Below are 24,340 nucleotides of genomic sequence, written 5' to 3'. Positions count from 1 at the left end.
GGGCTCAAGAAAAAAGAAGTGGAAACAGACAGCAAACTAGGCTGGAGAGAGACCTGAGACAAAGAGATCTGAATTATATGAGAGCCGACCAGGGGAAACACAAATTATGCAGTCAAGTTTCCCACATTTGGGGAAATCGCAGGGGCAGCACACCCAGGTGAGATACTATAATCAGGAAGGTGCTTCTCCCAGGGCAAGGCTCACCCATTGCACACTGGGTGTGCTGCTCCTACGATTTCCCCAAATGTGGGACACTTGACTGCATAATTTGTGTTTCCTCTGGTCGGCTCTCGTATAATTCAGATCTCTTTGTCTCAGGTCTCTCTCCAGCCTAGTTTGCTCTCTGTTTCCACTTCTTTTTTCTTGAGCCCCTCCCTTCTATACCCTTGTGCACTATCCTGACTTCTCCTCCCGTCTGCTTACTTTGTGCCTTCCAATGCACAATGCAAACTACAGGTAGTGCTGCAGGGCCCACACCCTTTTACTTGCCTTACAGAGCAGCTCTGGAGCTGTTACAGTGCCCAGCTGCTGCAAGAAATCAGCTTGAATGCTTCATGGGATGGGGCATGGCCAACATGAGCCCCACACCAAAGGAGGGTGGGGGTGTTTAATGCGATCTAGGGGTCATCCAAGCACCGCAAAAGGCCGCCATGCCCTGCACGCCCCTTTTCTCTTTTCATATGCAGATGAGGGTTGAAGCCAACTTTGACCCACTGCTTGGATAACATCACCATATGCAAATCCATCTGCTGCAGGCCTTCCCCCAGGAATGCTTGCACTAGTTGTTGCATTTGGTTTGTTGTTTGGGGGTGCTTCAGTATTAGGCAGCCTTCTGCCCTCCCATGTTCATCTGAAAATATGTGTTCTCCCTGCAGTTGTTGTCCCCAGATGAGAGTTCCCTTGTGCTGCCTCAGTTGAATCTCCTTTACTTGACAGAGATGTGCCTGAGCAGCGGCCCTCCCCAGCCCTATCCCAAATCATACTTATTTTGCATAGGAGACACCATGGTCATGAAAATTGTTCACCCAGGGTGAGGTTCATTCATTGCATTCTGGGTATGCTGACCCCTGTGATTTACCCAAATGTGGGAAACTCGCCTGCATTATTTGTGGTAGTTGGGGACTGTGTTTGTGTTTTCCGCTGGTCAGCTCTGGTAAAAGTCAGATTTCTTTGTCTCAGATCTTCCTCTAGCCTTGTTCTTCTTTCGAGAGTTCCATTGTGCTGCCTCAGTTGGATCTCCTTCACTTGACAGGGGGGTGCCCGAGCAGCGACCCTCCCCAGCTCTAGCCCAACTCCTACTTACCTGCCAGGTGAGATACTATGATCTTGAAGGTGCTTCTCCCAGGGCAAGGCTCAACCATTGCACTCTGGGTGTGCTGCCCCTGCGATTTCCCCAAATATGGGAAACTTGACTGCATAATTTGTGTTTCCCCTGGTCGGCTCTCGTATAATTCAGATCTCTTTGTCTCAGGTCTCTCTCCAGCCTAGTTTGCTGTCTGTTTCCACTTCTCTTTTCTTGAGCCGCTCCCTTCTATGCCCTTGCGCACTATCCTGACTTCTCCCGTCTGCTTACTTTGTGCCTTCCAACGCACAATGCGAACTACAGGTAGTGCTGCAGGGCCCACACCCTTTTATTTGCCTTACAGAGCAGCTCTGGAGCTGTTACAGTGCCCAGCTGCTGCAAGAAATCAGCTTGAATGCTTCAGGGGCTGGGGCATAGCCAACATGAGCCCCACACCGAAGGAAGGTGGAGGTGTTTAATGCGAACTAGGGGTCATCCAAGCGCCGCAAAAGGCCGCCATGCCCTGCATAACCCTTTTCTCTTTTCATATGCAGATGAGGGTTCCAGCCAACTTTGGCCCACTGCTTGGATGACATCACCGTATGCAAATTCGTCTCCTGCAGACCTTCCCCCAGGAATGCTTGTACTAGTTATTGCATATGGTTTGATATTTGATGGTGCTTCAGTATTAGGCAGCCTTCCGCCCTCCCATGTTCATCTGAAAAAATGTGGTCTCCCTGCAGTTGTTGTCCCCAGACGAGAGTTCCCTTGTGCTTCCTCAGTTGAATCTCCTTAACTTGACGGGGGAGGGGCTTGCCCGAGCAGCCACCCTCCCCAGCCCTATCCCAACTCATACTTATTTTGCATATGAGATCTCTATATCATGAAGATTGTTATCACAGGGTGAAGTTCATCCATTATATTTTAAAATAGGAAGGTTCAAATTACATATTTGAATTGCATCTATGTGCTGGATTCAAATGTCCCCCCCCTTCCTTTCTCAATTGTGCCCGTCAGCAGCTATTCTAAGGTTGCTGCCAATGGGTGTGACACATTAATTTCTTCTGTGGGGTACACTGGACTCCACAAGGATTCACATTGGGGTGTAGAGTAGGATCTTGATCTGAGGCACCAACCGGCTCAAAGCTTTTGACTGTTCCCAAGATGCTCAGCGCATTCTCCTCTATAACCCCGCTTCCATGAACAGGGAGCTCAGTTTGTAGTTGGTGCCTTCAGTAGCAGGCCACTTAACAGGGGCCTGCCTCAGGCAGCCTATTCTTAGCTATTAATTTTGACAAGAAAATAAGAACTTTTTTTATGAGAATCTACAAGGGCTGCAGCAGGCTAGGTCTAATAGACATCTTTACTGCAGCTTCATCACTCCCAGCGGCGCTGTATACTCCCGTGCCCTGGTTGCTGGGTCACTGCAGCGGAGGCTCCGGTTTCTTCCTAAGGTCAGTCACACACGCACCGCCCTTCCGGATCACGAGGCCGCTGATGAAGGGGAGCGTGGCCGTAGGGGGTGGACCGTGTGCGCACTGGCGTGGACACTGATTACTGGGCAGCCGCTCCACGAGCCACCAGGTACAGTTAAGGAGCACAGGTCTGGGGTTTTTTCTCCCATATTAAACCAATTTTGTACTGCCCGCAGCGCATTGTGATAGGTAATAGGGCCTGATTCAGGTTGGATTGCAATCACAGTAAGCGATCCAACTGCAAAAATTGCTAAGAGCATACGCATGTGCCTGCATTTTCTGCGGCACCCCGCAGAGAATGCGATCGCCTCTGCCTGTCAATCGGGGCAGGGGGGGAGAGGGGGGTCAGCAACACTCCATTTCCAAGTCAGGGATGGAGCGGTGCGGGGGCAAGGCTTCAAAATGGGGTCTGCAACGGAGGAGACACAGGGGGCGTGGTCACAGCGGCTGTATGACATCACATTCAGCCGCTGTGATCACAAAAATGGTGGCGGCTTCCTGCGCGCACATACAGTCTGCACCAGCAGGAGGCTACACCATTTTTTATGATCACGCTGAACTGCAGTGCGACTGCAATTACAGATTGGTCAAGAAGGGAGGCGTCATGCTGGGTGGCCATGTCCTGTCACTGTGCAGGAGCCAGCACCGCTCACACACTAGTCCCAGGGTGCAGCCCCCAACCCCCGGGACACCCGGAGCAACAAAATGTAGATTCAGGCCACCAGGCCACGCCCCTACCTATGAAACCATGCCTCCTTTTTACCATTGCGCTGCTTATCTGCGCGCACTGCATTACAATCTCCTTCGCCACCTCTCTGGGTGTCACCAGTGATAGTGACACCTCTGCCATGCTTGTAGCAGCTGGTCCTAAGATCTACGCCTCAAGCCCTGAGTGTTTGCCCTTGTGACTTGTTGATCATCATAGCGAAGCAGATGCTTACAGAAAACTGCAGGGGCTTAGATTGAAAATAAAAAAATATATGGGTATAAGGTAGAGAGGAGCGGGTTCGGTTCTCCGAGAACCGAATTCCCCACGAACTCCACGTGGTTTACACTGGTCCGAGGCAGGCTCGGTTGTTCCCGCCTGACTCGTAAAACCTGAACAAGGGAAAATGTCATCATCCCGCTGTCGGATTCTCGCGAGATTCGGATTTCATATAAAGAGCTGCGCGTTGCCGCCATTTTTACTCGTGCATTGAAGAGGGAGCGGAGAGGACGTGGCTATGTTCTCTCAGTGGAAATCTCAATATCAGTGCTCAGTATCAGTGGTTACTTATTGCTGCTCAGTAATACTAGTAGTGTGTCTCTCCTGCTCAGTGTCAGTTCTCAGTAGTATCCTCATCAGTGCTCAGTATCACTGCTCATTGTCTTGTGCTGCATTGTGGTGCTCAGCATACTACAGTACATTACTAATAGTCCAGTGCTGCATCTTGCTGCTCAGTGTCAGTTCTAGTATCCTCATCAGTGCTCACTATCACTGCTCATTACATTGTGGTGTTCTGTATACTACAGTAACATAGTAATATAGTAACATATAGTAATATAGTTTTTGAGGTTGAAAAGAGGCAAATTGCCCATCGTGTTCAACCTGTTTTTAAGTTGTGATGATTCTACATACTTGCTGAATAATGTTTTATGACTAGTTAACTACTACAACTCATGTTACCCCCGGATTAACCATGTTGATATTTTAAGTATTATAACCTTGGATAGCTTTTTCATTCAGAAATGTATCCATTCCTTTTTTAAATCCAATTACAGAGTCCGCCATTACCACCTTCCCTGGCAGGGAATTCCACATCCTGATTGCCCTAACAGTGAAGATCATAGTATCTCACCTGGCAGGTAAGTAGGAGTTGGGCTAGAGCTGTGGAGGATTGCTGCTTGGGCACCCCCTGTCAAGTGAAGGAGATCCAACTGAGGCAGCACAAGGGAACTCTCGAAAGAAGAACAAGGCTAGAGGAAGATCTGAGACAAAGAAATCTGACTTTTACCAGAGCTGACCAGAGGAAAGCACAAACACAGTCCCCCACTACCACAAATAATGCAGTCGAGTTTCCCACATTTGGGGAAATCACAGGGGTCAGCATACCCAGAATGCAATGAATGAACCTCACCCTGGGAGAACAATCTTCATGACCAAGGTATCTCCTATGCAAAATAAGTATGATTTGGGATAGGGCTGGGGAGGGCCGCTGCTCAGGCACATCTCTGTCAAGTAAAGGAGATTCAACTGAGGCAGCACAAGGGAACTCTCATCTGGGGACAACAACTGCAGGGAGAACACATATTTTCAGATGAACATGGGAGGGCAGAAGGCTGCCTAAAACTGAAGCACCCCCAAACAACGAACCAAATGCAACTACTAGTGCAAGCATTCCTGGGGGAAGGCCTGCAGCAGATGGATTTGCATATGGTGATGTCATCCAAGCAGTGGGTCAAAGTTGGCTTCAACCCTCGTCTGCATATGAAAAGAAAAAAGGGGTGTGCAGGGCATGGCGGCCTTTTGCGGCGCTTGGATGACCCCTAGTTCGCATTAAACACCTCCACCCTCCTTCGGTGTGGGGCTCATGTTGGCTATGCCCCAGCCCCTGAAGCATTCAAGCTGATTTCTTGCAGCAGCTGGGCACTGTAACAGCTCCAGAGCTGCTCTGTAAAGCAAGTAAAAGGGTGTGGGCCCTGCAGCACTACCTGTAGTTTGCATTGTGCGTTGGAAGGCACAAAGTAAGCAGATGGGAGAAGTCAGGATAGTGCACAAGGGTATAGAAGGGAGGGGCTCAAGAAAAAAGAAGTGGAAACAGACAGCAAACTAGGCTGGAGAGAGACCTGAGACAAAGAGATCTGAATTATATGAGAGCCGACCAGGGGAAACACAAATTATGCAGTCAAGTTTCCCACATTTGGGGAAATCGCAGGGGCAGCACAGCCAGAGTGCAATGGGTGAGCCTTGCCCTGGGAGAAGCATCTTCATGATCATAGTATCTCACCTGGCAGGTAAGTAGGAGTTGGGCTAGAGCTGGGGAGGGTCGCTGCTCGGGCACCCCCCTGTCAAGTGAAGGAGATCCAACTGAGGCAGCACAAGGGAACTCTCGAAAGAAGAACAAGGCTAGAGGAAGATCTGAGACAAAGAAATCTGACTTTTACCAGAGCTGACCAGAGGAAAGCACAAACACAGTCCCCCACTACCACAAATAATGCAGTTGAGTTTCCCACATTTGGGGAAATCACAGGGGTCAGCATACCCAGAATGCAATGAATGAACCTAACCCTGGGAGAACAATCTTCATGACCATGGTATCTCCTATGCAAAATAAGTATGATTTGGGATAGGGCTGGGGAGGGCCGCTGCTCAGGCACATCTCTGTCAAGTAAAGGAGATTCAACTGAGGCAGCACAAGGGAACTCTCATCTGGGGACAACAACTGCAGGGAGAACACATATTTTCAGATGAACATGGGAGGGCAGAAGGCTGCCTAATACTGAAGCACCCCCAAACAACAAACCAAATGCAACAACTAGTGCAAGCATTCCTGGGGGAAGGCCTGCAGCAGATGGATTTGAATATGGTGATGTCATCCAAGCAGTGGGTCAAAGTTGGCTTCAACCCTCGTCTGCATATGAAAAGAATAAAGGGGTGTGCAGGGCATGGCGGCCTTTTGCGGCGCTTGGATGACCCCTAGTTCGCATTAAACACCTCCACCCTCCTTCGGTGTGGGGCTCATGTTGGCTATGCCCCAGCCCCTGAAGCATTCAAGCTGATTTCTTGCAGCAGCTGGGCACTGTAACAGCTCCAGAGCTGCTCTGTAAAGCAAGTAAAAGGGTGTGGGCCCTGCAGCACTACCTGTAGTTTGTATTGTGCGTTGGAAGGCACAAAGTAAGGAGACGGGAGAAGTCAGGATAGTGCACAAGGGTATAGAAGGGAGGGGCTCAAGAAAAAAGAAGTGGAAACAGACAGCAAACTAGGCTGGAGAGAGACCTGAGACAAAGAGATCTGAATTATATGAGAGCCGACCAGGGGAAACACAAATTATGCAGTCAAGTTTCCCACATTTGGGGAAATCGCAGGGGCAGCACACCCAGAGTGCAATGGGTGAGCCTTGCCCTGGGAGAAGCATCTTCATGATCATAGTATCTCACCTGGCAGGTAAGTAGGAGTTGGGCTAGAGCTGGGGAGGGTCGCTGCTCGGGCACCCCCCTGTCAAGTGAAGGAGATCCAACTGAGGCAGCACAAGGGAACTCTCGAAAGAAGAACAAGGCTAGAGGAAGATCTGAGACAAAGAAATCTGACTTTTACCAGAGCTGACCAGAGGAAAGCACAAACACAGTCCCCCACTACCACAAATAATGCAGTTGAGTTTCCCACATTTGGGGAAATCACAGGGGTCAGCATACCCAGAATGCAATGAATTAACCTAACCCTGGGAGAACAATCTTCATGACCATGGTATCTCCTATGCAAAATAAGTATGATTTGGGATAGGGCTGGGGAGGGCCGCTGCTCAGGCACATCTCTGTCAAGTAAAGGAGATTCAACTGAGGCAGCACAAGGGAACTCTCATCTGGGGACAACAACTGCAGGGAGAACACATATTTTCAGATGAACATGGGAGGGCAGAAGGCTGCCTAATACTGAAGCACCCCCAAACAACAAACCAAATGCAACAACTAGTGCAAGCATTCCTGGGGGAAGGCCTGCCGCAGATGGATTTGCATATGGTGATGTCATCCAAGCAGTGGGTCAAAGTTGGTTCAAACACCTTTGCAAAGTTCTATAAGTTTGATACCCTGGCTGAGGAGGACCTCCTGTTTGCTCAATCGGTGCTGCAAAGTCATCCGCACTCTCCTGCCCGTTTGGGAGCTTTGGTATAATCCCCATGGTCCTTACGGAGTCCCCAGCATCCTCTAGGACGTAAGAGAAAATAAGATTTTAAACCTACCGGTAAATCTTTTTCTCGTAGTCCGTAGAGGATGCTGGGTGCCCGTCCCAAGTGCGGACTACTTCTGCAAGACTTGTATATAGTTATTGCTTACATAAGGGTTATATGTTAGTTTTCATCGGTCTTGGACTGATGCTATGTTGTTTTCATACTGTTAACTGGGTAGTATATCACAAGTTATACGGTGTGATTGGTGTGGCTGGTATGAATCTTGACCTTGGATTAACAAAAATCCTTTCCTCGTACTGTCCGTCTCCTCTGGGCACAGTTTCTCTAACTGAGGTATGGAGGAGGGGCATAGAGGGAGGAGCCAGTGCACACCCAGATCTAAAGTCTTTCTTAAAGTGCCCATGTCTGCTGCGGAGCCCGTCTATCCCCCATGGTCCTTACGGAGTCCCCATCATCCTCTACGGACTACGAGAAAAAAAAATTACCGGTAGGTTTAAAATGTTATTTTTTTCTCTGCAACCCACTGCTAAATTGTGCTTCCTAGCTGTTTTTTATAAAATCACTTAATTAAATCTAACTCTGATTACGTCAGAGAAGGCCAGGTACCCTACACCATAAGAGGGGGTTTGAAATTTTGACTTGTCTACTTAAAGATCACCAAAATCTGATGACAAGGTCAATTACATCCCTGGGTGGGATTGAACCACCAACCTTTTGGTTAATAGCCCATGTAAGTGCAAGAAATCCTGAAGCACTCACTCATCATGGGAAAGTACCAATGTGTTTCTTACAAAAATTCTCCAGATTATTGACTTTTTAAAGTTTTTCTAGGAAACGTTCTAGATGAATGCTTATTAGCCTTTGTCAGTATTGACTTTCGCAAGGTGTCTCTGTGGCGCAATCGGTTAGCATGTTTGGCTATTAACCAAAAGGTTGGTGGTTCAATCCCACCCAGGGATGTAATTGACCTTGTAATCAGATTTTGGTGATCTTTAAGTAGACAAGTCAAAATTTCAAAAACCCCCCTTATGGTGTAGGGTACCTGGCCTTCTCTGATGTAATCAGAGTTAGATTTGATTAAGTGATTTTATAAAAAAACAGCTAGGAAGCACAATTTAGCAGTGAGTTGCAGAGAAAAAAAATTATGCTGGCAGAAAAGTCCAATTGAGTGATTAAACAGCTCTTCATTTTCTGATTTTATGTTTATGCTAACAAATTTGCTCTCTGAAAAGTGTCCACAAAGCCAAGTCTCTGATTAACACCTTTGTAGGAATGGTTTTTCACCTATTACTGAATTAAACTTGCTTCATTGGAAAGGCATCAAAGATGCATCCTCATTTCAATGTCTACTGAAATAATACAGGTTGACACCAGGAAACGTCACTGCATCCTTGCTGCTTCCTCATGGGGAAGTCTGTTTAATGTGAAAACAAGGTGATATCTAATCAGCACACAGGTAAGGAATTAAGAAAATCTTTCTTTATGGGTGAAGATGTTTCTCACAAATTGTTGTCCCAATGCATCATTGAAATTCAAGATGGAAGATGATTTTCATATATCACTTGTACATTTTGCATTGCTCTTCTGGTGACAATGTAGTTTGTTTTTGTCAATTACCATTTCAGTAATAGGGTAAAGAAAATTAAGTGGATTTTTTAAAGAAAACAATGCTGTCAATATACTATTAAAACAAATTAAAATGATAAAAGTTATTGTACTTTAAGTAAAAATAAAAGTGCCAAAATATCAATCCCAGTTTTTGATTACTTTAATTATAAAAAAAAAAATGCACATAGCAGAGGATAGTTTCGATCAATCGACCTCTGGGTTATGGGCCCAGCATGCTTCCATTGCACTACTCTGCTGCTCATGGAAGTGTCAGAGATCCTGAAGACTAAATTGATTAAAGGCCTTAAAGTACTGGACTATAAGGAAAGACTTACTAGGCTGAATATTTATACACTAGAAAAGAGGTGCCTAAGAGGAGATATTATTAATATCTTCAAATATGTAAAGATACATAACAAAGAGTTATCAGAGGAATTATTTATTAAAAGAACACGTGGTCACTCGCTGCGACTGGAGGAAAGTTCAGAACGCAATGGAGGAAAGGTTTCTTCACTGTTAGGGCAATCAGGATGTGGAATTCCCTGCCAGGGAAGGTGGTAATGGCGGACTCTGTAAATGGATTTAAAAAAGGAATGGATACATTTCTGAATGAAAAAGCTATCCAAGGTTATAATACTTAAAATATCAACATGGTTAATCCGGGGGTAACATGAGTTATAGTAGCTAACTAGTCATAAAACATTATTCAGCAAGTATGTAGAATCATCACAACTTAAAACAGGTTGAACACGATGGGCAATTTGCCTCTATTCAACCTCAAAAACTATGTTACTATATTACTATGTTATTGTAGTATACAGAACACCACAATGCAATGAGCAGTGATAGTGAGCACTGATGAGGATACTAGAACTGACACTGAGCAGCAAGATGCAGCACTGGACTATTAGTAATGTACTGTATTATGCTGAGCAACACAATGCAGCACAAGACAATGAACAGTGATACTGAGCACTGATGAGGATACTACTGAGAACTGACACTGAGCAGGAGAGACACACTACTAGTATTACTGAGCAGCAATAAGTAACCACTGATACTGAGCACTGATATTGAGATTTCCACTGAGAGAACATAGCCACGTCCTCTCCGCTCTCTCTTCAATGCACGAGTAAAAATGGCAGCAACGCGCAGCTCTTTATATGGAATCCGAATCTCGCGAGAATCCGACAGCGGGATGATGACATTTTCCCTTGTTCAGGTTTTCCGAGTCAGGCGGGAACAACCGAGCCTGCCTCGGACCAGTGTAAACCACGTGGAGTTCGTGGGGAATTCGGTTCTCGGAGAACCGAACCCGCTCCTCTCTACCTTATACCCTATCAATTTTTTTATTTTCAATCTAAGCCCCTGCAGTTTTCTGTAAGCATCTGCTTCGCTATGATGATCAACAAGTCACAAGGGCAAACACTCAGGGTTTGAGGCGTAGATCTTAGGACCAGCTGCTACAAGCATGGCAGAGGTGTCACTATCACTGGTGACACCCAGAGAGGTGGCGAGGGAGATTGTAATGCAGTGCGCGCAGATAAGCAGTGCAATGGTAAAAAGGAGGCATGGTTTCATAGGTAGGGGCGTGGCCTGGTGGCCTGAATCTACATTTTGTTGCTCCGGGTGTCCCGGGGGTTGGGGGCTGCACCCGGGGACTAGTGTGTGAGCGGTGCTGGCTCCTGCAAAGTGACAGGGCATGGCCACCCAGCATGACGCCTCCCTTCTTGACCATGCTGTAATTGCAGTCGCACTGCAGTTCAGCGTGATCATAAAAAATGGTGTAGGCTCCTGCTGGTGCAGACTGTATGTGCGCGCAGGAAGCCGCCACCATTTTTGTGATCACAGCGGCTGAATGTGATGTCATACAGTCGCTGTGACCACGCCCCCTGTGTCTCCTCCGTTGCAGACCCCATTTTGAAGCCTTGCCCCCGCACCGCTCCATCCCTGACTTGGAAATGGAGTGTTGCTGACCCACCTCTCCCCCCCTTCCCCGCCCCGATTGACAGGCAGAGGCGATCACATTCTCTGCGGGGTGCCGCAGAAAATGCAGGCACATGCGTATGCTCTTAGCAATTTTTGCAGTTGGATCGCTTATTGTGATTGCAATCCAACCTGAATCAGGCCCTATTACCTATCACAATGCGCTGCGGGCAGTACAAAATTGGGTTAATATAGGAGAAAAACCCCCAGACCTGTGCTCCTTAACTGTACCTGGTGGCTAGTGGAGCGGCTGCCCAGTAATCAGTGTCCACCGCAGTGCGCACACGGCCCACCCCCTACGGCCTCGCTCCCCTTCAGCAGCGGCCTCGTGATCCGGAAGGGTGGTGTGTGTGTGACTGACCTTAGGATGAAACCGGAGCCTCCGCTGCAGTGACCCAGCAACCAGGGCACGGGAGTATACAGCGCCGCTGGGAGTGATGAAGCTGCAGTAAAGATGTCTATTAGACCTAGCCTGCTGCAGCCCTTGTAGATTCTCATAAAACAAGTTCTTCTTTTCTTGTCAAAATTAATAGCTAAGAATAGGCTGCCTGAGGCAGGCCCCTGTTAATTGGCCTGCTACTGAAGGCACCAACTACAAACTGAGCTCCCTGTTCATGGAAGCGGGGTTATAGAGGAGAATGCACTGAGCTTCTTGGGAACAGTCAAAAGCTTTGAGCCGGTTGGTGCCTCAGATCAAGATCCTACTCTACACCCCAATGTGAATCCTTGTGGAGTCCAGTGTACCCCACAGAAGAAATTAATGTGTCACACCCATTGGCAGCAACCTTAGAATAGCTGCTGACGGGCACAATTGAGAAAGGAAGGGGGGGGGGACATTTGAATCCAGCACATAGATGCAATTCAAATATGTAATTCGTACCTTCCTATTTTAAAATATAATGGATGAACCTCACCCTGTGAGAACAATCTTCATGATCAAGAGATCTCATATGCAAAATAAATATGAGTTGGGATAGGGCTGGGGAGGGCTGCTCGGGCAGCACCTCCCCCGTCAAGTTAAGGAGATTCAACTGAGGAAGCACAAGGGAACTCTCGTCTGGGGACAACAACTGCAGGGAGACCACATCTTTTCAGATGAACATGGGAGGGCGGAAGGCTGCCTAATACTGAAGCACCATATGCAACAACTAGTACAAGCATTCCTGGGGGAAGGTCTGCAGCAGACGGATTTGCATACGGTGATGTTATCCAAGCAGTGGGCCAAAGTTGACTGGAACCCTCATCTGCATATGAAAAGAGAAAAGGGGCATGCAGGGCATGGCGGCCTTTTGCAGTGCTTGGATGACCCCTAGTTCACATTAAACACCCCCACCCTCCTTTGGTGTGGGGCTCATGTTGGCCATGCCCCATCCCCTGAAGCATTCAAGCTGATTTCTTGCAGCAGCTGGGCACTGTAACAGCTCCAGAGCTGTTCTGTAAGGCAAGTAAAAGGGTGTGGGCCCTGCAGCACCACCTGTAGTTCGCATTGTGCGTTGGAAGGCACAAAGTAAGCAGACGGGAGGAGAAGTCAGGATAGTGCGCAAGGGCATTCTTTTCTCTTAGTCCGTAGAGGATGCTGGGGTCACATTAAGAACCATGGGGTATAGACGGGATCCGCAAGAGACATGGGCACTTTAAGACTTTCAAAGGGTGTGAACTGGCTCCTCCCTCTATGCCCCTCCTCCAGACTCCAGTTATAGGAACTGTGCCCAGGGAGACGGACATTTCGAGGAAAGGATTTATTGTTAAACTAAGGTGAGCATCTTACCAGCTCACACCTTAAACATGCCGCAGAACGTGGCATTCAACAGAACACAAGCCAACGGCATGAACAATTGCAGCAAAAAGCTGACCAGAACCATAACACAACATGTGTATAACCACAAGTAATAACTGCAGACACAGTATGGACTGGGACGGGTGCCCAGCATCCTCTACAGACTAAGAGAAAAGGATTTACCGGTAGGTATTAAAATCCTATTTTCTCATACGACCTAGAGGATGCTGGGGTCACATTAAGAACCATGGGGTTATACCAAAGCTCTTGAACGGGTGGGAGAGTGCGTACGACTCTGCAGCACCGAATGACCCAACTTAAGGTTATCATCAGCCAAGGTATCAAACTTGTAAAACTTAGCAAAAGTGTTTACTAAATAGCTGCTCGGCAAAGTTGCAATGCCGAGACTCCCCGACCAGCTGCCAAGGATGAACCCACCTTTCTAGTAGAATGGGTCTTCACCTACTTCAGTAACGGCAATCCTGCCGTGGAACGAGCATGCTGAATCTTACCACAGATCCAGCGCATAATGGTCTGCATGGAAGCAGGACACCAAATCCTGTTGGGAGCATACAGGACAAACAGAGCCTCTGTTTTCCTAATCTGAACCGTTCTGGTGACATACATTTTCAAAGTTCTGACCACAGCCAGAGACTTTGACTCAACGAAGGTGTCAGTGGCCAAAGGCACCATGTGGAAAGATGAACCACCTTCGGCAGAAATTGTTGACGTGTCCTCAATTCTGCTCTATCTTCATGAAAGATCAAATAAAGGCTCTTGTGATACTGCATGGTTTGTACTGTTTTCCATGTGCTCCCAGACCTTTAAGCAAGTAGCATGGTCAAGAAAGTTCTGTTTGAAAAGAAACAACATTTACTGTCATTGTTATGCAAATAAACTTACATTAAAGCTAACAAGAAAGCACACTCGTTCTGTCTTTAAACTGATAAAAGAAACCCCAATAATATGGGGCATGCAAAAATTGAGATAAAACTCAGTTTTGCTCCTCTCCACGGAAATCTTTAATAAAAGGCGAAATATTTGTTAGTTCTGAAGAGAAACCAGAGCATGACCAAGATTCCACCTGTCGCCTGAGTGCCATGCCAGCAGTTCTCATTCAGCTGAAAGTGAGCACCCAATTTGAATGAAAGAAAGCAGATTTCTCACCAGGCTTCCCCTTGCTATAAACATGGTTTGTACTCTTTTCCATGTGCTCCCAGATCTTTCAAGCAATTAGTGTGGTCAAGAAAGTTCTGTTTGAAAAGAAACAAACATTTACTGTCATTTCTATGCAAATGAGCTTACATTAAAGCACACTCGTTCTATCTTTAAACCGATAAAATAAAACCCCAATAAGATGGGGCATGCAAAAATTGAGATAAAACTCAGTTTTGCTCCTCTCCACGGAAATCTTTAGTAAAAGGCGAAAGATTTGTTCGTTCTGAAGAGAAACCAGAACATGACCAAGATTCCACCTGTCGCCTGAGTGCCATGCCAGCAGTCCTCATTCAGCTCAAAGTGAGCACCCAATTTGAAAGAAAGAAAGCAGATTTCTCACCAGGCTTCCCCTTGCTATAAACATGGTTTGTACTCTTTTCCATGTGCTCCCAGATCTTTCAAGCAATTAGTATAGTCAAGAAAGTTCTGTTTGAAAAGAAACAAACATTTACTGTCATTTCTATGCAAATGAGCTTACATTAAAGCACACTCGTTCTATCTTTAAACCGATAAAAGAAACCCCAATAAGACGGAGCATGCAAAAATTGAGATAAAACTCAGTTTTGCTCCTCTCCACGGAAATCTTTAGTAAAAGGCGAAAGATCTGTTCGTTTTGAAGAGAAACCAGAGCATGACCAAGATTCCACCTGTCGCCTGAGTGCCATGCCAGCAATCCTCATGCAGCTCAAAGTGAGCACCCAATTTGAAAGAAAGAAAGCAGATTTCTCACCAGGCTTCCCCTTGCTATAAACATGGTTTGTACTCTTTTCCATGTGCTCCCAGATCTTTCAAGCAATTAGTGTGGTCAAGAAAGTTCTGTTTGAAAAGAAACAAACATTTACTGTCATTTCTATGCAAATGAGCTTACATTAAAGCACACTCGTTCTATCTTTAAACCGATAAAATAAAATCCCAATAAGATGGGGCATGCAAAAATTGAGATAAAACTCAGTTTTGCTCCTCTCCACGGAAATCTTTAGTAAAAGGCGAAAGATTTGTTCGTTCTGAAGAGAAACCAGAACATGACCAAGATTCCACCTGTCGCCTGAGTGCCATGCCAGCAGTCCTCATTCAGCTCAAAGTGAGCACCCAATTTGAAAGAAAGCAGATTTCTCACCAGGCTTCCCCTTGCTATAAACATGGTTTGTACTCTTTTCCATGTGCTCCCAGATCTTTCAAGCATTTAGTATAGTCAAGAAAGTTCTGTTTGAAAAGAAACAAACATTTACTGTCATTTCTATGCAAATGAGCTTACATTAAAGCACACTCGTTCTATCTTTAAACCGATAAAAGAAACCCCAATAAGACGGAGCATGCAAAAATTGAGATAAAACTCAGTTTTGCTCCTCTCCACGGAAATCTTTAGTAAAAGGCGAAAGATCTGTTCGTTTTGAAGAGAAACCAGAGTATGACTAAGATTCCACCTGTCGCCTGAGTGCCATGCCAGCAGTCCTCATTCAGCGCAAAGTGAGCACCCAATTTGAAAGAAAGAAAGCAGATTTCTCACCAGGCTTCCCCTTGCTATAAGCATGGTTTGTACTCTTTTCCATGTGCTCCCAGATCTTTCAAGCAATTAGAATGGTCAAGAAAGTTCTGCTTGAAAAGAAACAGACATTTATAGTCATTGTTATGCAAATAAACTTACATTAAAGCTAACAAGAAACTGATAAAAGAAACCCCAATAATATGGGGCATGCAAAAATTGAGATAAAACTCAGTTTTGCTCCTCTCCACAGAAATCTTTAATAAAAGGCGAAAGATTTGTTCGTTCTGAAGAGAAACCAGAGCATGACCAAGATTCCACCTGTCGCCTAAATGCTGTGCCAGCAGTCCTCATTCAGATCAAAGTGAGCGCCCAACTTGAAAGTAAGCAGATTTCTCACCTGGCTTCTCCTTGCTATAAGCATGGTTTGTACTGTATTCCATGTGCTCCCAGATCTTTCAAGCAAGTAGCATGGTCAAGAAAGTTCTGTGTGAAAAGAAACAAACATTTACTGTCATTTCTATGCAAATGAGCTTACATTAAAGCACACTCATTCTATCTTTAAACCGATAAAAGAAACCCCAAAAAGATGGGGCATGCAAAAATTGAGATAAAACTCGGTTTTGCTCCTCTCCACGGAAATCTTTAATAAAAGGCGAAAGATTTGTTCGTTCTGAAGAGAAACCAGAGCATGACCAAGATTTTTATCTGAAAATATGTGTTCTCCCTGCAGTTGTTGTCCCCAGATGAGAGTTCCCTTGTGCTGCCTCAGTTGAATCTCCTTTACTTGACAGAGATGTGCCTGAGCAGCGGCCCTCCCCAGCCCTATCCCAAATCATACTTATTTTGCATAGGAGATACCATGGTCATGAAGATTGTTCTCCCAGGGTGAGGTTCATTCATTGCATTCTGGGTATGCTGACCCCTGTGATTTTCCCAAATGTGGGAAACTCGCTTTTATACCCTTGTGCACTATCCTGACTTCTCCTCCTGTCTGCTTACTTTGTGCCTTCCAATGCACAATGCAAACTACAGGTAGTGCTGCAGGGCCCACACCCTTTTACTTGCCTTACAGAGCAGCTCTGGAGCTGATACAGTGCCAAGCTGCTGCAAGAAATCAGCTTGAATGCTTCAGGGGATGGGGCATGGCCAACATGAGCCCCACACCGAAGGAGGGTGGGGGTGTTTAATGCGAACTAAGGGTCATCCAAGCGCCGCAAAAGGCCGCCATGCCCTGCATACCCCTTTTCTCTTTTCATATGCAGATGAGGGTTCCAGCCAACTTTGGCCCACTGCTTGGATGACATCACCGTATGCAAATCCGTCTTCTGCAGAACTTCCCCCAGGAATGCTTGCACTAGTTGTTACATTTGGTTTGTTGTTTGGGGGTGCTTCAGTATTAGGCAGCCTTCTGCCCTCCCATGTTCATCTGAAAATATGTGTTCTCCCTGCAGTTGTTGTCCCCAGATGAGAGTTCCCTTGTGCTGCCTCAGTTGAATCTCCTTTACTTGACAGAGATGTGCCTGAGCAGCGGCCCTCCCAGCCCTATCCCAAATCATACTTATTTTGCATAGGAGACACCATGGTCATGAAGATTGTTCACCCAGGGTGAGGTTCATTCATTGCATTCTGGGTATGCTGACCCCTGTGATTTCCCCAAATGTGGGAAACTCGCCTGCATTTTTTGTGGTAGTGGGGGACTGTGTTTGTGTTTTCCTCTGGTCAGCTCTGGTAAAAGTCAGATTTCTTTGTCTCATATATTCCTCTAGCCTTGTTCTTCTTTCGAGAGTTCCCTTGTGCTGCCTCAGTTGGATCTCCTTCACTTGACAGGGGGGTGCCCGAGCAGTGACCCTCCCCAGCTCTAGCCCAACTCCTACTTACCTGCCAGGTGAGATACTATGATCAGGAAGGTGCTTCTCCCAGGGCAAGGCTCACCCATTGCACTCTGGGTGTGCTGCTCCTACGATTTCCCCAAATGTGGGACACTTGACTGCATAATTTGTGTTTCCTCTGGTCGGCTCTCGTATAATTCAGATCTCTTTGTCTCAGGTCTTTCTCCAGCCTAGTTTGCTGTCTGTTTCCACTTCTTTTATCTTGAGCCCCTCCCTTCTATACCCTTGTGCACTATCCTGACTTCTCCTCCCGTCTGCTTACTTTGTGCCTTCCAATGCACAATGCAAACTACAGGTAGTGCTGCAGGGCCCACACAATCTTTTACTTGCCTTAAAGAGCAGCTCTGGAGCTGTTACAGTGCCCAGCTGCTGCAAGAAATCAGCTTGAATGCTTCAGGGGATGGGGCATGGCCAACATGAGCCCCACACCAAAGGTGGGTGGGGGTGTTTAATGCGAACTAGGGGTAATCCAAGCACCGCAAAAGGCCGCCATGCCCTGCACGCCCCTTTTCTCTTTTCATATGCAGATGAGGGTTGAAGCCAACTTTGACCCACTGCTTGGATGACATCACCATATGCAAATCCATCTGCTGCAGGCCTTGCCCCAGGAATGCTTGCACTAGTTGTTGCATTTGGTTTGTTGTTTGGGGGTGCTTCAGTATTAGGCAGCCTTCTGCCCTCCCATGTTCATCTGAAAATATGTGTTCTCCCTGCAGTTGTTGTCCCCAGATGAGAGTTCCCTTGTGCTGCCTCAGTTGAATCTCCTTTACTTGACAGAGATGTGCCTGAGCAGCGGCCCTCCCAGCCCTATCCCAAATCATACTTATTTTGCATAGGAGACACCATGGTCATGAAGATTGTTCACCCAGGGTGAGGTTCATTCATTGCATTCTGGGTATGCTGACCCCTGTGATTTCCCCAAATGTGGGAAACTCGCCTGCATTTTTTGTGGTAGTGGGGGACTGTGTTTGTGTTTTCCTCTGGTCAGCTCTGGTAAAAGTCAGATTTCTTTGTCTCATATATTCCTCTAGCCTTGTTCTTCTTTCGAGAGTTCCCTTGTGCTGCCTCAGTTGGATCTCCTTCACTTGACAGGGGGGTGCCCGAGCAGTGACCCTCCCCAGCTCTAGCCCAACTCCTACTTACCTGCCAGGTGAGATACTATGATCATGAAGGTGCTTTTCCCAGGGCAAGGCTCACCCATTGCACTCTGGGTGTGCTGCTCCTGTGATTTCCCCAAATGTGGGAAACTTGATTGCATAATTTGTGTTTCCCCTGGTCGGCTCTCGTATAATTCAGATCTCTTTGTCTCAGGTCTCTCTCCAGCCTAGTTTGCTGTCTGTTTCCACTTCTCTTTTCTGGAGCCACTCCCTTCTATGCCCTTGCGCACTATCCTGACTTCTCCCGTCTGCTTACTTTGTGCCTTCCAACGCACAATGCGAACTACAGGTAGTGCTGCAGGGCCCACACCCTTTTAGTTGCCTTACAGAGCAGCTCTGGAGCTGTTACAGTGCCCAGCTGCTGTAAGAAATCAGCTTGAATGCTTCAGGGGCTGGGGCATAGCCAACATGAGCCCCACACCAAAGGAGGGTGGGGGTGTTTAATGCGAACTAGGGGTCATCCAAGCACCGCAAAAGGCCGCCATGCCCTGCATGCCCCTTTTCTCTTTTCATATGCAGATGAGGGTTCCAGCCAACTTTGGCCCACTGCTTGGATGACATCACCGTATGCAAATCCGTCTGCTGCAGACCTTCCCCCAGGAATGCTTGTACTAGTTGTTGCATATGGTTTGATATTTGATGGTGCTTCAGTATTAGGCAGCCTTCTGCCCTCCCATGTTCATCTGAAAAGATGTGGTCTCCCTGCAGTTGTTGTCCCCAGACGAGAGTTCCCTTGTGCTTCCTCAGTTGAATCTCCTTAACTTGATGGGGGAGGGGCTGCCCGAGCAGCCACCCTCCCCAGCCCTATCCCAACTCATACTTATTTTGCATATGAGATCTCTTGATCATGAAGATTGTTCTCACAGGGTGAAGTTCATCCATTATATTTTAAAATAGGAAGGTACAAATTACATATTTGAATTGCATCTATGTGCTGGATTCAAATGTCCCCCCCCCTTCCTTTCTCAATTGTGCCCATCAGCAGCTATTCTAAGGTTGCTGCCAATGGGTGTGACACATTAATTTCTTCTGTGGGGTACACAGGACTCCACAAGGATTCACATTGGGGTGTAGAGTAGGATCTTGATCTGAGGCACCAACCGACTCAAAGCTTTTGACTGTTCCCAAGATGCTCAGCGCATCCTCCTCTATAACCCCGCTTCCATGAACAGGGAGCTCAGTTTGTAGTTGGTGCCTTCAGTAGCAGGCCACTTAACAGGGGCCTGCCTCAGGAAGCCAATTCTTAGCTATTCATTTTGACAAGAAAAGAAGAACTTGTTTTATGAGAATCTACAAGGGCTGCAGCAGGCTAGGTCTAATAGACATCTTTACTGCAGCTTCATCACTCCCAGCAGCGCTGTATACTCCCGTGCCCTGGTTGCTGGGTCACTGCAGCGGAGGCTCCGGTTTCTTCCTAAGGTCAGTCACACACACACCGCCCTTCCGGATCACGAGGCCGCTGATGAAGGGGAGCGTGGCCGTAGGGGGTGGACCGTGTGCGCACTGGCGTGGACACTGATTACTGGGCAGCCGCTCCACTAGCCACCAGGTACAGTTAAGGAGCACAGGTCTGGGGGTTTTTCTCCTATATTAAACCAATTTTGTACTGCCCGCAGCGCATTGTGATAGGTAATAGGGCCTGATTCAGGTTGGATTGCAATCACAATAAGTGATCCAACTGCAAAAATTGCTAAGAGCATACGCATGTGCCTGCATTTTCTGCGGCACCCCGCAGAGAATGCGATCGCCTCTGCCTGTCAATCGGGGCAGGGGGGGAGAGGGGGGTCAGCAACACTCCATTTCCAAGTCAGGGATGGAGCGGTGCGGGGGCAAGGCTTCAAAATGGGGTCTGCAATGGAGGAGACACAGGGGGCGTGGTCACAGCAGCTGTATGACATCACATTCAGCCGCTGTGATCACAAAAATGGTGGCGGCTTCCTGCGCGCACATACAGTCTGCACCAGCAGGAGGCTACACCATTTTTTATGATCACGCTGAACTGCAGTGCGACTGCAATTACAGCATGGTCAAGAAGGGAGGCGTCATGCTGGGTGGCCATAAGAGATGAGCGGGTTCGGTTCCTCGGAATCCGAACCCGCCCGAACTTCACCCTTTTTTGCTCGGGTCCGAGCAGACTCGGATCCTCTCGCCTTGCTCGGTTAACCCGAGCGCGCCCGAACGTCATCATCCCGCTGTCGGATTCTCACGAGACTTGGATTCTATATAAGGAGCCGCGCGTCGCCGCCATTTTCACACGTGCATTGAGATTGATAGGGAGAGGACGTGGCTGGCGTCCTCTCCGTTTAGATTAGAAGATAGAGACGAGTGACATTTGATTTACTACTAATTTGGGGAGCAGTTGAACTTGTCAGGAGTACTCAGTAGTGCAGAGTTTTGCTGATAGTGACCACCAGTTTTATTATTTATAATCCGTTCTCTGCCTGAAAAAAAACGATACACATACCATATCTGTGCTCAGCCTCAGTGTGCTGCATGATATATCATCTATGTATATCTGACTGTGCTGAGTGCTCACTGCTCACACAGCTTAATTGTGGGGGAGACTGGGGAGCAGTTATAGCAGGAGTACAGTGCACACTTTTGCTGCCAGTGTGACCACCAGTATATTGTCTGCCTGAAAAAGTTAAACACTCCTGTGGTGTTTTTTTTTATTCTATAAATGCATTCTGCTGACAGTGTCCAGCAGGTCCGTCATACATATATTATATAAATATTTACCTGCAGTAGTGTTATATGTTTTTTTTCATCTTTATCATCTCTATATTAGCAGACGCAGTACGGTAGTCCACGGCTGTGGCTATCTCTGTGTCGTCAGTGCTCATCCATAATTGTATACCTACCTACCTGTGGTGGTTTTTTTTTTTCTATCTTCTTCATACTAGTAGTTTAGGAGTCTACTGACAGTGTCCACCAGGTCCATCATTATATTATATACCTACAGTAGTAATATATTTATTATATTATCTATACTAGCAGACGCAGTACTGTAGTCCACGGCTGTGGCTATCTCTGTGTCGTCAGTGCTCGTCCATAATTGTATACCTACCTACCTGTGGTGGGTTTTTTTTTTTATCTTCTTCATACTAGTAGTTTAGGAGTCTGCTGACAGTGTCCACCAGGTCCGTCATTATATTATATACCTACAGTAGTAATATATTTAGTATATTATCTATACTAGCAGACGCAGTACGGTAGTCCACGGCTGTACCTACCTCTGTGTCGTCACTCGTCCATAATTGTATACCTAACTGTGGTGGTTTTTTTTTTCTATCTTCTTCATACTAGTAGTTTAGCAGTCTGCTGACAGTGTCCACCAGGTCCGTCATTATATTATATATACCTACAGTAGTTATATATATTTTTTTTTATATCATTAATTATCATCTCTATACTAGCAGACGCAGTACGGTAGGCCACGGCTGTAGCTATCTCTGTGTCGTCAGTGCTCGTCCATAATTGTATACCTACCTACCTGTGGTGGAAGTTTTTTTCTATCTTCTTCATACTAGTAGTTTAGCAGTCTGCTGACAGTGTCCACCAGGTCCGTCATTATATTATATATACCTACAGTAGTTATATATATATTTTTTTTTATATCATTAATTATCATCTCTATACTAGCAGACGCAGTACGGTAGTCCACGGCTGTAGCTACCTCTGTGTCGTCAGTCACTCGTCATCCATAAGTATACTAGTATCCATCCATCTCCATTGTTTACCTGAGGTGCCTTTTAGTTGTGCCTATTAAAATATGGAGAACAAAAATGTTGAGGTTCCAAAAATAGGGAAAGATCAAGATCCACTTCCACCTCGTGCTGAAGCTGCTGCCACTAGTCATGGCCGAGACGATGAAATTCCATCAACGTCGTCTGCCAAGGCCGATGCCCAATGTCATAGTACAGAGCATGTAAAATCCAAAACACAAAAGATCAGTAAAAAAATGACTCAAAAATCTAAATAAAAATCGTCGGAGGAGAAGCGTAAACTTGCCAATATGCCATTTACCACACGGAGTGGCAAGGAACGGCTGAGGCCCTGGCCTATCTTCATGGCTAGTGGTTCAGCTTCACATGAGGATGGAAGCACTCAGCCTCTCGCTAGAAAAATGAAAAGACTTAAGCTGGCAAAAGCACAGCAAAGAACTGTGCGTTCTTCAAAATCACAAATCCACAAGGAGAGTCCAATTGTGTCGGTTGCGATGCCTGACCTTCCCAACACTGGACGTGAAGAGCATGCACCTTCCACCATTTGCACGCCCCCTGCAAGTGCTGGAAGGAGCACCCGCAGTCCAGTTCCTGATAGTCAGATTGAAGATGTCAGTGTTGAAGTACACCAGGATGAGGAGAATATGGGTGTTGCTGGCGCTGGGGAGGAAATTGACAAGGAGGATTCTGATGGTGAGGTGGTTTGTTTAAGTCAGGCACCCGGCGAGACACCTGTTGTCCGTGGGAGGAATATGGCCATTGACATGCCTGGTGAAAATACCAAAAAAATCAGCTCTTCGGTGTGGAAGTATTTCAACAGAAATGCGGACAACAGGTGTCAAGCCGTGTGTTGCCTTTGTCAAGCTGTAATAAGTAGGGGTAAGGACGTTAACCACCTCGGAACATCCTCCCTTATACGTCACCTGCAGCGCATTCATCATAAGTCAGTGACAAGTTCAAAAACTTTGGGCGACAGCGGAAGCAGTCCACTGACCAGTAAATCCCTTCCTCTTGTAACCAAGCTCACGCAAACCACCCCACCAACTCCCTCAGTGTCAATTTCCTCCTTCCCCAGGAATGCCAATAGTCCTGCAGGCCATGTCACTGGCAATTCTGACGAGTTCTCTCCTGCCTGGGATTCCTCCGATGCATCCTTGAGTGTAACGCCTACTGCTGCTGGCGCTGCTGTTGTTGCTGCTGGGAGTCGATGGTCATCCCAGAGGGGAAGTCGTAAGACCACTTTTACTACTTCCACCAAGCAATTGACTGTCCAACAGTCCTTTGCGAGGAAGATGAAATATCACAGCAGTCATCCTGCTGCAAAGCGGATAACTGAGGCCTTGGCATCCTGGGCAGTGAGAAACGTGGTTCCGGTATCCATCATTACTTCAGAGCCAACTATAGACTTGATTGAGGTACTGTGTCCCCGGTACCAAATACTATCTAGGTTCCATTTCTCTAGGCAGGCGATACCGAAAATGTACACAGACCTCAGAAAAAGACTCACCAGTGTCCTAAAAAATGCAGTTGTACCCAATGTCCACTTAACCACGGACATGTGGACAAGTGGAGCAGGGCAGACTCAGGACTATATGACTGTGACAGCCCACTGGGTAGATGTATTGACTCCCGCCGCAAGAACAGCAGCGGCGGCACCAGTAGCAGCATCTCGCAAACGCCAACTCTTTCCTAGGCAGGCTACGCTTTGTATCACCGCTTTCCAGAATACGCACACAGATGAAAACCTCTTACGGCAACTGAGGAAGATCATCACAGAATGGCTTACCCCAATTGGACTCTCCTGTGGATTTGTGGCATCGGACAACGCCAGCAATATTGTGCGTGCATTAT

At 46.8% G+C, this 24,340-nt stretch overlaps 17 non-coding genes and 3 pseudogenes across 17 annotated transcripts; 8 read left to right on the top strand and 12 right to left on the bottom strand.

Annotated features, from left to right (window-relative positions):
- The first annotated feature begins 149 nt into the window (after positions 1 to 149).
- On the top strand, positions 150 to 305 carry LOC135017995 (U1 spliceosomal RNA). Its single transcript, XR_010215754.1, has one exon. It is a non-coding gene; the product is annotated as a U1 spliceosomal RNA (small nuclear RNA).
- A 674-nt stretch (positions 306 to 979) lies between these two features.
- On the top strand, positions 980 to 1,143 carry LOC135017803 (U1 spliceosomal RNA). The gene has a single exon (XR_010215592.1). It is a non-coding gene; the product is annotated as a U1 spliceosomal RNA (small nuclear RNA).
- A 152-nt stretch (positions 1,144 to 1,295) lies between these two features.
- Positions 1,296 to 1,458, top strand: LOC135017947 (U1 spliceosomal RNA). Its single transcript, XR_010215721.1, has one exon. It is a non-coding gene; the product is annotated as a U1 spliceosomal RNA (small nuclear RNA).
- Positions 1,459 to 4,761: 3,303 nt separating this feature from the next.
- LOC135017690 (U1 spliceosomal RNA) lies at positions 4,762 to 4,925 on the bottom strand. The gene has a single exon (XR_010215484.1). It is a non-coding gene; the product is annotated as a U1 spliceosomal RNA (small nuclear RNA).
- A 692-nt stretch (positions 4,926 to 5,617) lies between these two features.
- Positions 5,618 to 5,759, bottom strand: LOC135017927 (U1 spliceosomal RNA; annotated as a pseudogene).
- Positions 5,760 to 5,911: 152 nt separating this feature from the next.
- LOC135017934 (U1 spliceosomal RNA) lies at positions 5,912 to 6,075 on the bottom strand. Its single transcript, XR_010215708.1, has one exon. It is a non-coding gene; the product is annotated as a U1 spliceosomal RNA (small nuclear RNA).
- Positions 6,076 to 6,767: 692 nt separating this feature from the next.
- LOC135017870 (U1 spliceosomal RNA) lies at positions 6,768 to 6,909 on the bottom strand (annotated as a pseudogene).
- Positions 6,910 to 7,061: 152 nt separating this feature from the next.
- Positions 7,062 to 7,225, bottom strand: LOC135017990 (U1 spliceosomal RNA). Its single transcript, XR_010215750.1, has one exon. It is a non-coding gene; the product is annotated as a U1 spliceosomal RNA (small nuclear RNA).
- A 6,743-nt stretch (positions 7,226 to 13,968) lies between these two features.
- Positions 13,969 to 14,084, bottom strand: LOC135018067 (U5 spliceosomal RNA). The gene has a single exon (XR_010215826.1). It is a non-coding gene; the product is annotated as a U5 spliceosomal RNA (small nuclear RNA).
- A 275-nt stretch (positions 14,085 to 14,359) lies between these two features.
- On the bottom strand, positions 14,360 to 14,475 carry LOC135018005 (U5 spliceosomal RNA). The gene has a single exon (XR_010215763.1). It is a non-coding gene; the product is annotated as a U5 spliceosomal RNA (small nuclear RNA).
- A 274-nt stretch (positions 14,476 to 14,749) lies between these two features.
- Positions 14,750 to 14,865, bottom strand: LOC135018041 (U5 spliceosomal RNA). The gene has a single exon (XR_010215798.1). It is a non-coding gene; the product is annotated as a U5 spliceosomal RNA (small nuclear RNA).
- Positions 14,866 to 15,140: 275 nt separating this feature from the next.
- On the bottom strand, positions 15,141 to 15,256 carry LOC135018021 (U5 spliceosomal RNA). Its single transcript, XR_010215779.1, has one exon. It is a non-coding gene; the product is annotated as a U5 spliceosomal RNA (small nuclear RNA).
- Positions 15,257 to 15,526: 270 nt separating this feature from the next.
- Positions 15,527 to 15,642, bottom strand: LOC135018017 (U5 spliceosomal RNA). Its single transcript, XR_010215775.1, has one exon. It is a non-coding gene; the product is annotated as a U5 spliceosomal RNA (small nuclear RNA).
- A 264-nt stretch (positions 15,643 to 15,906) lies between these two features.
- On the bottom strand, positions 15,907 to 16,022 carry LOC135018052 (U5 spliceosomal RNA). Its single transcript, XR_010215811.1, has one exon. It is a non-coding gene; the product is annotated as a U5 spliceosomal RNA (small nuclear RNA).
- Positions 16,023 to 16,292: 270 nt separating this feature from the next.
- Positions 16,293 to 16,408, bottom strand: LOC135018034 (U5 spliceosomal RNA). The gene has a single exon (XR_010215792.1). It is a non-coding gene; the product is annotated as a U5 spliceosomal RNA (small nuclear RNA).
- A 144-nt stretch (positions 16,409 to 16,552) lies between these two features.
- LOC135017989 (U1 spliceosomal RNA) lies at positions 16,553 to 16,680 on the top strand (annotated as a pseudogene).
- Positions 16,681 to 17,272: 592 nt separating this feature from the next.
- LOC135017780 (U1 spliceosomal RNA) lies at positions 17,273 to 17,436 on the top strand. The gene has a single exon (XR_010215569.1). It is a non-coding gene; the product is annotated as a U1 spliceosomal RNA (small nuclear RNA).
- Positions 17,437 to 17,588: 152 nt separating this feature from the next.
- LOC135017859 (U1 spliceosomal RNA) lies at positions 17,589 to 17,751 on the top strand. Its single transcript, XR_010215645.1, has one exon. It is a non-coding gene; the product is annotated as a U1 spliceosomal RNA (small nuclear RNA).
- A 675-nt stretch (positions 17,752 to 18,426) lies between these two features.
- Positions 18,427 to 18,590, top strand: LOC135017779 (U1 spliceosomal RNA). Its single transcript, XR_010215568.1, has one exon. It is a non-coding gene; the product is annotated as a U1 spliceosomal RNA (small nuclear RNA).
- A 152-nt stretch (positions 18,591 to 18,742) lies between these two features.
- Positions 18,743 to 18,905, top strand: LOC135017932 (U1 spliceosomal RNA). Its single transcript, XR_010215706.1, has one exon. It is a non-coding gene; the product is annotated as a U1 spliceosomal RNA (small nuclear RNA).
- The last annotated feature ends 5,435 nt before the right edge of the window (positions 18,906 to 24,340 follow it).

Source organism: Pseudophryne corroboree, unplaced genomic scaffold (assembly GCF_028390025.1).
Source record: "Pseudophryne corroboree isolate aPseCor3 unplaced genomic scaffold, aPseCor3.hap2 scaffold_320, whole genome shotgun sequence".
Classification (NCBI taxonomy): domain Eukaryota; kingdom Metazoa; phylum Chordata; class Amphibia; order Anura; family Myobatrachidae; genus Pseudophryne; species Pseudophryne corroboree.
Note: the sequence above shows the minus strand (reverse complement) of the source record. Positions and strands in the feature narration are given on the sequence as shown.